Source organism: Diorhabda carinulata, chromosome X (assembly GCF_026250575.1).
Source record: "Diorhabda carinulata isolate Delta chromosome X, icDioCari1.1, whole genome shotgun sequence".
NCBI lineage: Eukaryota > Metazoa > Arthropoda > Insecta > Coleoptera > Chrysomelidae > Diorhabda > Diorhabda carinulata.
In genome coordinates, this window is record NC_079472.1 from 31,090,632 (window position 1) to 31,102,975 (window position 12,344).

General features: G+C 32.3%; 1 protein-coding gene and 1 long non-coding RNA gene across 5 annotated transcripts in view; one reads left to right on the plus strand and one right to left on the minus strand.

Moving 5' to 3' along the window:
• Nucleotides 1–10,298, plus strand: part of LOC130900950 (uncharacterized) — a 172,625-nt gene extending 162,327 nt beyond the window's left edge. The window contains exon 3 of the long non-coding RNA XR_009060232.1: nucleotides 10,281–10,298. This is a non-coding gene — a long non-coding RNA (uncharacterized LOC130900950). The remainder of the gene's footprint in view (nucleotides 1–10,280) is intronic.
• The window catches only part of LOC130900939 (zinc finger protein rotund-like), a 167,220-nt gene that overhangs the window by 129,669 nt on the left and 25,207 nt on the right, over nucleotides 1–12,344 (minus strand). The window lies entirely within an intron of this gene.

Sequence of the window (12,344 nt, forward strand, 5' to 3'; positions counted from 1 at the left end):
GAAAATATGTACTAGAGATTCAGATAATGGCGCTCGGAAAATTTGCTAAGTATAAATCTGGTGGAGGAAATGTAGGATTTGATGGTATGATCAAAATTAATCCAGCTTGAATCTTTCAGTACATTAATTGATATAATTAGAATGTCAAATGACCGGAAATGCCATGAATAAAGATAAAACGACGATAGACATCAATTCAACGAGACAATCAAATATAATATTGGAAATATTAAATGAATTTGAAAATAACAATCTAAAGGCGGTTCACGTTCTTAGGAAACGGTTTCTTTTTTTATATATATATAAAAAAAACGATATCTAAATGCAGGGAAAAAAAGACTGTGGCGCCGATTCATTTGTCATGACATCAGCGCTGTCACTTCCGGTAAAGAAAAACTACGACACCCCCTCATTCTCTATTTTCCTTCTAACTATCAGTGACAGATCTAGATATCTATGGCTGTCTCGTGCTTATGTGTGCGCGTGAATGTCGATGTTTGTTTTTAGATTTTTCCCTATCAGAATTTAATCGTAAACAAAAATGTATCTGTAACTAATTTGACAGCTGTCAAATGTTCGAAGTATATGTTCTATAAAAAATTTTTAAAGGCGATAAATTTAGGTAGAAACCTGTATGATGAAAAATTTAATCGACTACTGGAGATTCCTTCTCCACATTTGATACCGGGGTACACAAAAATACCATAAGTTCAACATTATTATTATTATTATTAATTAATATGGCGGAGGACTCTAAAACTCCGGTTCTGCTGATAAAATATCAATCGAATTCCTTGAAAGAATGTCATCAGATGTTTCCTGTGAATCCTCGCAGTGCTGTTTTTACTTTATAGCTGTGAAGGAAAGATTTGAAACTGATTATGACCAATTATCTTCATAATCAGCTGATAATGCTGATGATGGATTTGTGTGACATTGGAAATGTCTTGAGAGCTCTTTTTGGTAATATCTCTAATGGTTTAGTATCAAAGTTAAATAAAATAAATGATGGTTTAGCCCTTTCATAATCAATACTCAATTTATGACAACAATTTAGAGTTCTTCAGGACTTCTAAAGAGAAACACTACGAAATGAAAAAAAAAACACTAGGAAAAGCTAGTTTTTCGTCGGAGGTTAACCACTAAAACTGATTTTCTCAAAGCATCCATCAACGCTATTATTAGAAAGCTTTAACAAAGGACATCATAGATCCTAGAGCCTCTTAGAGATACGATGTAAGATAAAGAAAATATGCTGTCCAAAAAAAAAGGCCCATTAGATTACATAATCTCTCTATACCCCGCGTCATCTCCTCGAAGTGAAACTTTCCAATGCATTTATCGAAATCGTAGCTTTGTCCCGGACGTGGACAAATGACATGGGGGTGTTTCCCACCATTATCGTTAAGTCTCCCGTCGTTGTGCTGGAAGCGGCTTCCTCGAGGGATGGCAGTGTCGCCGACGGTTTGTATATACGCACAACCCGAAGACTAGTCATCAACCGTAATCATTAGAACAACTGGAAAGGGAGAACGGGAAGAACTTTTAGTTGATGATATTATTCAGAAGTTGGGATAATGGGGTTGATGTAAAGATGTAATTTTCTTTGTTGATTGATGGAGAAACGACTTTAATATCCAAATAATATACAATTACATTAATTCTTCTCAATATACTGTAACTTTTGATCGCTGGAATTAGTTACAAGCTCGTGCCAGGTAGCCTCTGGTAGACAACCTCAAAACTCAAGACAGAACGAATTTTCCCAACAATCCCTTGCCTGGGTTCGTTTGGGTATGGAACAAAGAGCAGGTAGAAGGTTTGGATTTTTCCCCAAGACACGTATATCGGGGAGAATTATTTTAATTGTATGTTATTTGGATATTAAGAAAGTTATTTGAAATCTGGGTCAGGTATGGGTTAGGAATCTCTCAGGAATGGATCGTTCTACACCTTCAAGAAAAAAAAAATATAACAAAAAAGCTCCCGAGAAAGATATAGAAAATATTTTGTGGATTCTACGTCGACCACTCGAAGGTGTATAATACAAAAAAAGATCAATGACCCTGATGATGGATCTTCTGTGCACAAGAAGTAGTTCAGAATCGTTTGATGTACTTCAATATTAATTTTAAGTAATTTGAACATGTTTTAATGTATATAAAGATAAATCATTCGCTGGTAATCTAGAAATGTAATTTTGACGTGCTCGAGAAACCATCAAAAGGGTTATTGTCGTCAAAATTAAAGAATTTCACGGTTTTTCCAAGAAAGATTGTAGCGGCTCTGGTTCAAACAATGCTCGATCTTTGCCCAATTTGTTCGATCTATTATACAAGTAATTGCTTCTCCTTTTGTTCATATCAATTTCCTACTTAAACCGATCCGTAATGACTGGCGATTTTAGAACAGAAAAAAAATATACTTTAAGAAAAAGAAAGAAAAAAATTAACCTACAGGCGTTCGGGATATGTTACATAAAATGTTGAATATAAATTTAATTATTTTTTGATCATTTATGAAAGTAATAAATTGAAAAAATTAAAATCATAAAATTGTTGCGTTTATATAACGTCTTTATTCATTTTTTTTTCCATAAATGTTTTATGCACGTCTGCAATAATTTTCCTTAAAAATATTATTCACAATCCGTACGTTCGAATACCTGTTTAGAATTAATTAGAAAATTGATAAAAAAAAAGAAATCTACCATCCAACTCATTACCCGTGTAAGATACGCTTTAATCCGTTGAAATAAGGATGCGACTACACGCCACGGGGAAATTTCAGGTAAACGAAAAGGTAATTCGAGTATACAATACAAGAAAAATTGATTAAGGAATTCTAGAATCGATAAGACTAGAAAGCACTGACGATGTAAAACATACGCATGTTTAAAAAATCATATCAACCAAAAGAGAAATCTTAATTAAGGTAAGATGTAACAGTAAAAAAATCAGGATTTCGCTAGCTCAACCAGAATTGAAAATATGTATCAACAAACATGACCGGATTCGATATAAAACATACGCATGTTTAAAAAATCATATCTACCAAAATAATTAGAGCATTGAGCTGAGATTATAGAGAATTAATTATAAAATTGATAAAAAAAAGAAATCTACCATCCACCTCATTACCCGTGTAAGATACGCTTTAATCCGTTGAGATAAGGATGCGACTACACGTCACGGGGAAATTTCAGGTAAACGAAAAGGTAATTCGAGTATACAATACAAGAAAAATTGATTAAGGAGTTCTAGAATCGATAAGACTAGAAAGCGCTGAGTAAACAATACGTGACATGATGAAAACACATCGTATCCGAAGAAATTATCAATAATGGGTTAATGAAGATCTTCTACAAGCTCAAAATGTATTTCTGGAGTGTACAGATAGTTCGAAATTAACACTACGAACAGTATTTTGCAATACGCTAGTTCTCCATACCACCACGCAAATGTCTTTCCATTTTCATGCAGAGTTGCCAGCTATGAACATATATGCTTAGATGTGTATCTCGCTAGAGAGGCATTGAAGCCCCGAAGACTATTGAAGCAGTAACCAACGCAAATAAAATAAATTTAATATTACTATCAAACAATGGGAAACCAGTAACTCTATATTTTGTACCAGACCTCTATTTTGACCAAAAGAGATGTTACTGAGTGGTTGGTGGAAGGATTTGACGGAGTTTTACTGGAAAAACATTCTAAACTACGAAAATCAAAAAGATCCATAACCGTATCAGATGAGGAACCTGAGGAATTTATCGAGGTGTCTAGAAAAGACATTAAACTGGTGAAAGAAAGACATTATCCCGTCAAATATCATAACATGATACATATAATAGAGGAAAACAACTGTGGATTTTGCGAATAAGGATATTAGGATAAAAAAATAGCCTTTCTGAACAATGAGATGTCGAGTCAAGCGCTGAATATCTTTTTAGGTACCGATGCAAAACGGCTGGAATGCACGGCTTCACTTTTGAACCAAAAGAGCAACCAAAACAATGGAAAGAAAAGGGAAAACCGAGTACAAAGAACGCGAAACCCGTTTGTTTCAAAAAATGGATGTTGAAACAGGTATTAGCATGATATATTCGCCGAATTTAGCCCAACATCGTTGGAAGACTTAAACCATCAATTAGATGTTTTGACAGAGCTCGATATTGTCGTGATGAAGAATGATTGTCTTCTGCGATTGTTTTTCACCAACATTTCTGGTAACCAAATGCTTGTGCACCATTCAGAATTGATCGTTATGCATTCCGGTAATTCTGATCATATGAAAAGAACTTTTGTCGAATTTAGATAGTCTCGAAAAACCTACACAGTCGATTGTTGTTTAATTTCGGCTTCATACGCATAGATCGATGATTCGTTGTCTTTCACGATTTCATAGATGTCTTCTAAAGCTTAGATTTACGATGTTTTCTAGTACAACAACCAATTTTGGACGAAATTCATCCCGTAACGAAGTTCGATCACGTTGAAAGTTATAGCACTCGTACAACATGTCAAACTTGATGTATGTGATGTCTGATTTGACATTGACATTGATATCAGTGTTGCCATATATCAAAACTTAAATAGTACATCTCTAAATTTTGATACACACTTTATATTAAGTTATTATCGTATACGTGAGTATTATTATTATTATTTAAATCTCGTGTTTGTTTCTTTTTCTTCTCTTTTTATATTAATAACGTCTGTAATTCTTAATTATTATTATTTCGAAGGATATGGAAATCCAGTTGCGTTTTAGCATAGAAAACGAATTACAAATATGCAAAAGGCTATTAACATCGAACGAAACAAATGATGAACCATTTACATGTCAATGAAGTGGAACTTGTCTCACTCCCATGACAAACTTACAGGGTGATTCCCTAAAAGATAATCTTTTATTTAAGTGATAAAATAACATCGAACGTTAAGTTGATTTTGAAGGAAGAAACTTGGGAAAAGAATTTTTTTAATAAGGTATTTGATTTTAGAAAGAAATATTATTTTTTTGTATATATTTTTGCATTTTCATTTTAGTAATGGGTGCGTTACGATTTTTTTTTTCGTTTGGTAATGCCCTGTAAGAAAAGAAACGTGCATGGAGGCCATTAATTAAGAAACTAATTGCGACATGAGACGAACACTTTGATGGGTTACCATAAAGTGAAGTTGGACAATTTTTAAATGTCCTGTCACTTATAAAATGTGGTTAGGTTATGCTAAAAGCCAGCTGTGCCCGTATCTTTTGTTGATTCAATACATAATGTGACAATTTATATAATTAAATTGAAAGCAAAAAACTATCCGAGATCAATGACAGATATTTTACGTATTTTTTTATAATTAAATATAAAAAGAGTACGAAAATATTGAGAATTGAAATATCTAAAATCATATCTACCAAACTAATCAGACCATTGAGTTGATATTATAGAGAAGTCTTAATTAAGATGAGATGTAACTGGAAAAAAATCGGGATCTCCTTAGCTCAACCAGAATTGAAAATACGTGTCAACAAACTTGACTAGATATCGATGTAAAACATACGCATGTTTAAAAAATCATATCTATCAAAATAATTAGAGCATTGAGCTGAGATAATAGAGAAGTCTCAAATCATGGTGCAATTCTTATCTATGTCCTTCCAATTATAGCGAATCTCTAACTACAAAAGAGAGGACTGAACAGCAATGCTCACTATAGAGATTTCTTTTAAAGATTTAAAATATTGAAATTCAGAAAAATGGTTGCGGAGCACGACCTTTTTCCATCTACTCCACGTTCAGAATAAGTTGGGGGCTCAATATTTTACAATGCAAAAATTGCATTTGCCCATTGAAATCAAATCTGTATAATTTTTTTCCGCATTTAGCAATAATTTGAGAGCATATTTACTGAAAATTGCCTTCTACCTTGTAAACGACTTTTAGTCTTCTTTTTCTTTGGGAGCCCTCTTCTAACGAAGGTTGGTTATAACCCCAGAAAAGTCCTTTCTGCCTCAGATCTTTCTTATCAGCGTCTGAGAGTCTAAACCGGTCTAAACCACTCGCGAATATTCTTCAGTCTGTCGTCTGCCCGGACCACGTTTTCCCTCGATTTTCCCTTCGATTAGAAATTGAAAAAGTCTGTATTTGTCATGTATCCCAAATACGAGGTTTTTTCGAGTTTTTATTAATTCTTTAAGTTCCCTGTAGGTGCCTATTGTTACTGATATGAGCGGTCCAGGGAATTCTCAGCATCCTCCGAAAAATTCACATTTCGAAACTCACCAAACGTCTTAGTGAATTCACCTTAAAGGTCCAATCCTTCAAGGTGCTGTATACATACCATTTCACCATCCGTTATCGGATTTTAAGATCGAGTGCTCGGGATGTAAACAATTGTTTGATTTTTAGAAAGACATTTCTTGCTTGCTTGATGCGTGATCTTATTTCTATATCTGGATCTATATCTTTTGTTATCCAACACACCAGATATTTAAATTTCTCGACATTTTCGATGATGTCACCATTTACGTTGATAGATATGGGAGGATGGTTGGATGTTTTGAAGATAATCACGGTTTTGGTCTTTTTGATGTTGATGTTAAGACTATAATCTTCTCCTATAGATTTTCTGCAATCTAAGAGATCCTGTTGATTGAGACCGTGTCATCACGATTTTGATCATCGATTTTAACACCTTCTTTTGCTTCATCTAACGCTCTGGCAAAAACTTCTTCTGAATATATATTGAAGAGTATTTTATTCTAATAATTTTTGTCAATAAAGCTTTGGCGTTACGTATAGACGAAAAAAAAGAGTTAAGGTAGTCAAAAATTCCATTTTTATATACAGGGTGTACTGGGACTTGATAGAAAAATGCTGGATTTGATAGATGACTTGAAAATAATACTGTGGGGCTTAAAATCAGAACTTTTATTTAAGTATATTTTCTAAATTATGTATTCGAACATTACGACTTTTTAATGGAAGATTACGTATGTCCATGTAGTGAATTAATAATTATAGACTACTATCTGAAAGCCAGGGGCGGCTCGGTTAACAATACGTAACTTTTACAAGGACAATCTGTATTTAATAATAGCAAAAATGATTTTTTTAACGAAAAGGTACTCTTTGTTTAACTCGATAAAATTTATGGTTTAGGAGATTTTAGATCTTAAAAAAAAACAATCAACCATAAAGAGACATTCTGAAAAAAATTATCATAAATTGTAATTATTTATTATACTTAAACAAATGGTTAGGCTAATTACGAACCTGTGTAATAAACCAGCACCGGCATTAACATTATCTTTATAACCAATTAGAATTTACATTTAGCAGGACAAGAAAAACCAGTTATTAATATTATTAATTATTTATATTAGCATTTGAACTTGGATGAGGTTCATTATTTTATTTTTAAAAATTTATGCAGTTTTTCGTTTCTATGAACATTTTTTTTTCATAGCGGTATGAACATCGATAAAATAATTTCCCGACATACAAGATGTCCCAAAATCAAATACACGATTTTTTTTTCGGTAATTTTATACGCGGTCCCCTCGTTTTTTGGCACTAGAAAATCGAAAAATCGTCCGATTTCGATGATTTTTTTCAAATCTTCCGTTTTTATGGCGGATTTATGAAAAAAATATGGGAAATATCTCACCTGATGATTTTATATAGTTTTATGCCTTTAAATGATGATTAAAAACGCACTTCTTGACATATAATCGTTTATAACTTTTTTACAAAACATCAAAGGCAGTTCAAATATTTTTTTTGTTAATCTATACAAAAAAACGAACATTTTGAAAAAAAAAATATCGAAAAATGTTTGTCTATTAATTTATTATCTCTAACAGTCAAAATTAGTAAGATATCATTTTTTTAATGCTGAAAATTTTCAATTTTTCAAAGTTAACTTTTAATATTGTACATTTGATAACAATAATACTTAATTAAAAATATATAAACGATTATATTTGAGGAAATTTTAATTTTAAGAGAATTTTTAATAGTATTTAATTGTAAAAACATGATAAATCAACATTTTTATATAAATTTTTGTTTCAATTGGTTAGTTTTTTTGTGTAAATTATGAAAAAAAATACTACAACTTCATTCGATTTTTTAGAAAAAAGTTATCAACAATTATACGTGAATTAGTGCATTTTCATGAACATTTAAAGCCCTGAAACCATTATAAATTTTCATTTTTCATTATTTCCATAATTTTTTTCGTAAATTTACCGTCAAAACGAAGATTTTAAAAAAAATTTCATCGAAATCGGACATTTTTCAATTTTCTAAAGCCGACAAAGTATAAAAAATTGGATAAGACCGAAAAGTCGTAAATTTTAAGGCTATTTATTGGGGGACATTATATAGGGCCCTACTATTATATTATAACATTTTAATATCTGGTATTTTCCTTATAATTTAAAGAGAAATTGAAATTTCACATTTATTTGATTATAATACAGGGTATAGTTGATACATCGCTCTACAAATTTTGAGTAAACATTTTTTCTTCAACTGGCAAACATCTAATGTAATATGTCGTTTTAAAACGTATCATTAAACTATCAAAAAAACTCAATACAGTCATCAAAAATCTATTCAAAAAAAAAATTCTAACCGACAACCGCAGTCACTCGACTTTGACCATACATTATAAAATTCTAAACGGCAAATAGAAAAAATAAACGATTCGATGCGCGTTCTTCGGTATTTCGTAAGAAATTAATCCACGACTAGTCGCCTATGTCGATCTTCTCTTGTTCTTGTTCGGAAGCTAGACTGTATTTTGTTTTACGACTTCCTTTTTTTCAGAAGGCGCGCGATCATCTCTTTTTTTCCTTTTCTATCTCTCTCCCATTTTTTTTTTCGTTCAGTCCCGGTCGAGCATGAATCAGAGAGTGCTCCGCGATGCATAACTGTTTATATCGAAAAGTTCACCGCATCCAAGCCATGGGTTAACTATTGTAATGTCGAAATAATCAAAATGAACATTGATTTTATGTAGAAAATAATATAAGACTTTTAAACAGTTCATAGATTGATGATAATATCGATATGATGATTATATTTACTTCGTACTGCCTCAATCGATAAATAAAACACCTAAAACGCTCGGTATGAATGAACAAACATAGTTTTCCTGAAATACTGGCTCAACTCATCATACGCGAAAAAAGAAGACTCCAAACTTTCAACGATTAGACTTGCTATTTATTTCTAGTTATCGCAAATACCAGACGTACCGCAAATTATAAACGTTCAAAATCGAATGGTAAATCATCCAGGTAATTCCATTGAATTGTTAACTCACAAAGATAGAAGGATGCATTCTTTGTCTGAGGTATCGATGGACTTAGAGGATAGATCGATGGATATTAGTTGGTTGTCAAATATTATGGTTGGGTTCGGAAATTTAATTTGTGATAATCTGCACTATAGGAATGTGGAAAAGATGAAATAACAAACGACGAAAACGTGAATATAAACGAAAAAATTATCAATAGTAGTAATTCGTTTTATAAGTTGATGGGGCGCCCGATCTAAGCTACAAATTGGATGGAACTGATTGGTCAAAAGAGCAATAATTCGATCACGTCAACCGTTGACATTAAAAAACACTTTATGGGTGTAAGAATTTGGAGACAATGCTGCATGGAACGGATCTTGATGAAAAAACACCTTTCCCTTAAGGCAAAAGACAAAAGTCAGTAGGAAACTTTCTACAACTATTCACGTGGTTGCTACGCATTTTCGAGAAAAATTTTCTACTAATCAAATAATTTCTAAAATCTTGTCTACCATTAGAATCAATACAATCAATTTTGCTCAAAATTTATTATTTATTTTCAGGTTATTTCTACAGAATCGCATGCTAGGGTAGATTAGATCATTTCCAACACATTGGGACTACAGATTAAGCTCAAAAGACAAAGTAATACCACGATGAGTCCAAAAAATGCCAATAAAACATTATTAACTGTTGGATATCAAAGGGTTGGAGATAATTTCTGTAAATTCTAAATTTATACAGCTCTTTACATCTATCATTTTAAAGTACATATTTTTGATGTTATTACAAATGGGCGTAGTACGTTCCTGTCCCATAATCATCATTATAACAACCAGAAATTCGAACGCTGTGTTACGCATGTAACTCGAATGATTCAAAGCTAATGGATCCCAAATAAAAAAATAATAAAATCGTTAAATATGGTAATCAAGTGGAAGAGATACTCTGTATCAAGACAATCGGTAGGTGAAAAAAAAAAAAAAAATGTCGAGATCACTTTTTAATGAGAAAAGTGACGAACAACAAAATTTTGAAATTATATAATGTCGAAGACTCTTGAAAGAGACAGAGAATCCTTATACTAAACTACAGATGTGTCAATAAGAAATTAAACTTATTCAAAGGGGTGTGGATTGAACCAACTTTTGGTTATAAAGCGTATTTCGCTGGTTTTCCATTCAATTCAATCGTGTTTAACTGAATGAATTTCGTGAAGGTCGTCCAAAATCGTTTTTTCTACCAGAAAACATCGATTATGCGTGTAAACTGATACTTGATCATCGACTGTATGGGTCTTTCAAGACCCGTCGCAGAACAATGATATACCAGCATTTGGTTACCAGAAAAATTAGAAAAACTAATCGAAGAAGACAACAATGCGAGCTGTCACAAGTCAATTCAAACAAAAACCTTTTTGAACAGTCAAAACATCGAAAAACCAATCGGGCGCTATGCCTTAAACCTTTTAACGTCTTTAGGAAAGTTATAACGCTCACCCAAGTGTTTGTAAACAAGGATGACGTGACCTGCAAATTCTTCATTCTCCATGCACTATATTTGATGCCCACTTTGTGGAGATAGCCTTTTAAAAGATCGTCCAATCAGCAGTTGAATATCACGACTATTCAATTAGAATAATTGTTTGATGAAAGAGAAAAAAGATGTATTTAAGTGCGCTTCAGTTTTTCTCAGACAGGTGTCTCTTTCCACATCACTTTTGACTTCATCTAGAATGAGTGTTGGGTCCAGTCTCAGATTAGATATTGTTATATAGTTCTTTATGGAGTTTTAAGCGTTTTCTGTTTTTTTTTTAAATCATTTTCGTCGTTTTTATGAATATCAGTTGGTCATCCGTACAGGCTTTTGGTATTTTTTTAAATCTTCATGTCGTACTGTGATAAAAAAACAAATTTTCTGAATAATTTCATACAAGGTCACGTTTTTGTTAAAACACACTCAGTTTTTTTCAAAAATTCATCGTTTGAAGAGGACTTATTTCTTTGGAGAGAATTCAATAGCTGAGGAACATCGTCTGGCAATGCTTCCGGAACTAATTGCGCCATTTTTGGATCAAAATAAGATGAATAAATTTGTAAAGTTTCAACAAGACGGTACACCAAAATATTAAGGTCTTAATGGTCGAAGGTTTCTGGATAAACAGTACATTGGAATAAGTGACTACCAACTAGGTCACCTGATCTTATCCCTCTTGATTTTTCATCGTGGGGACATTTAAATGGTTGGGTTTACCCTAAACGACTAAATAATACAGAATATGTGACTGAAATTGACTATTTCCATTTTTTTTTAATTTCTCAGTTGTTTTTCTTTATATAAAGAGCTGTTTTTACTTGCAAGTTTTTTTTTTGATTTCTTCTAACCAAAAATCTTAAATCTTCTATGTGATCCCTATAGGATCGCTATTAATGACGTAGTAACTTTGATTGATTTGACAGCCCTGTATATTTCCCATATTATATTAATAAAAATATATACCGTATAAACGGGAAGGTGCATTTCATTATGTTGAACGAATAACAACAAAAAATTATACATAATTTGTTTTAAGAGAATTAAAAGTTTTACCGACACTTCACTCATACTTATTAAAATTAATTATATTGTATACGTGTAGAAAATCGGAAATATTTTCAAATTATTTTTACGACGTTCGTTGGACAAGTAAATGAACCGCACGGGTCGTTTTAACCCTTTAATGGAATCCGTTAATGGTATCATATAAACATAATCTCTGTTTTATATACGAGGTCTGACTATTAAATAACGAACTTGCGCGCCTAGACGGGTGGGGTAAAAAAACAATAGTGCGTTGGGTATCTAGATATCTTCTCCATGCACGTTTTAGTCACTATTAAAGTATTTGTGTAGTAGCGGTTTGAAACGAACGTGTTTTTTTCTCTTGTGTGACGAAAAACAAATTTCTCGTTAAATTAAAAAAAAAAAACTCCGACTGATTGCTATAAATTGTGGCAAGAGACATATGAGGACAATTATCTATCTCGTGCGCGT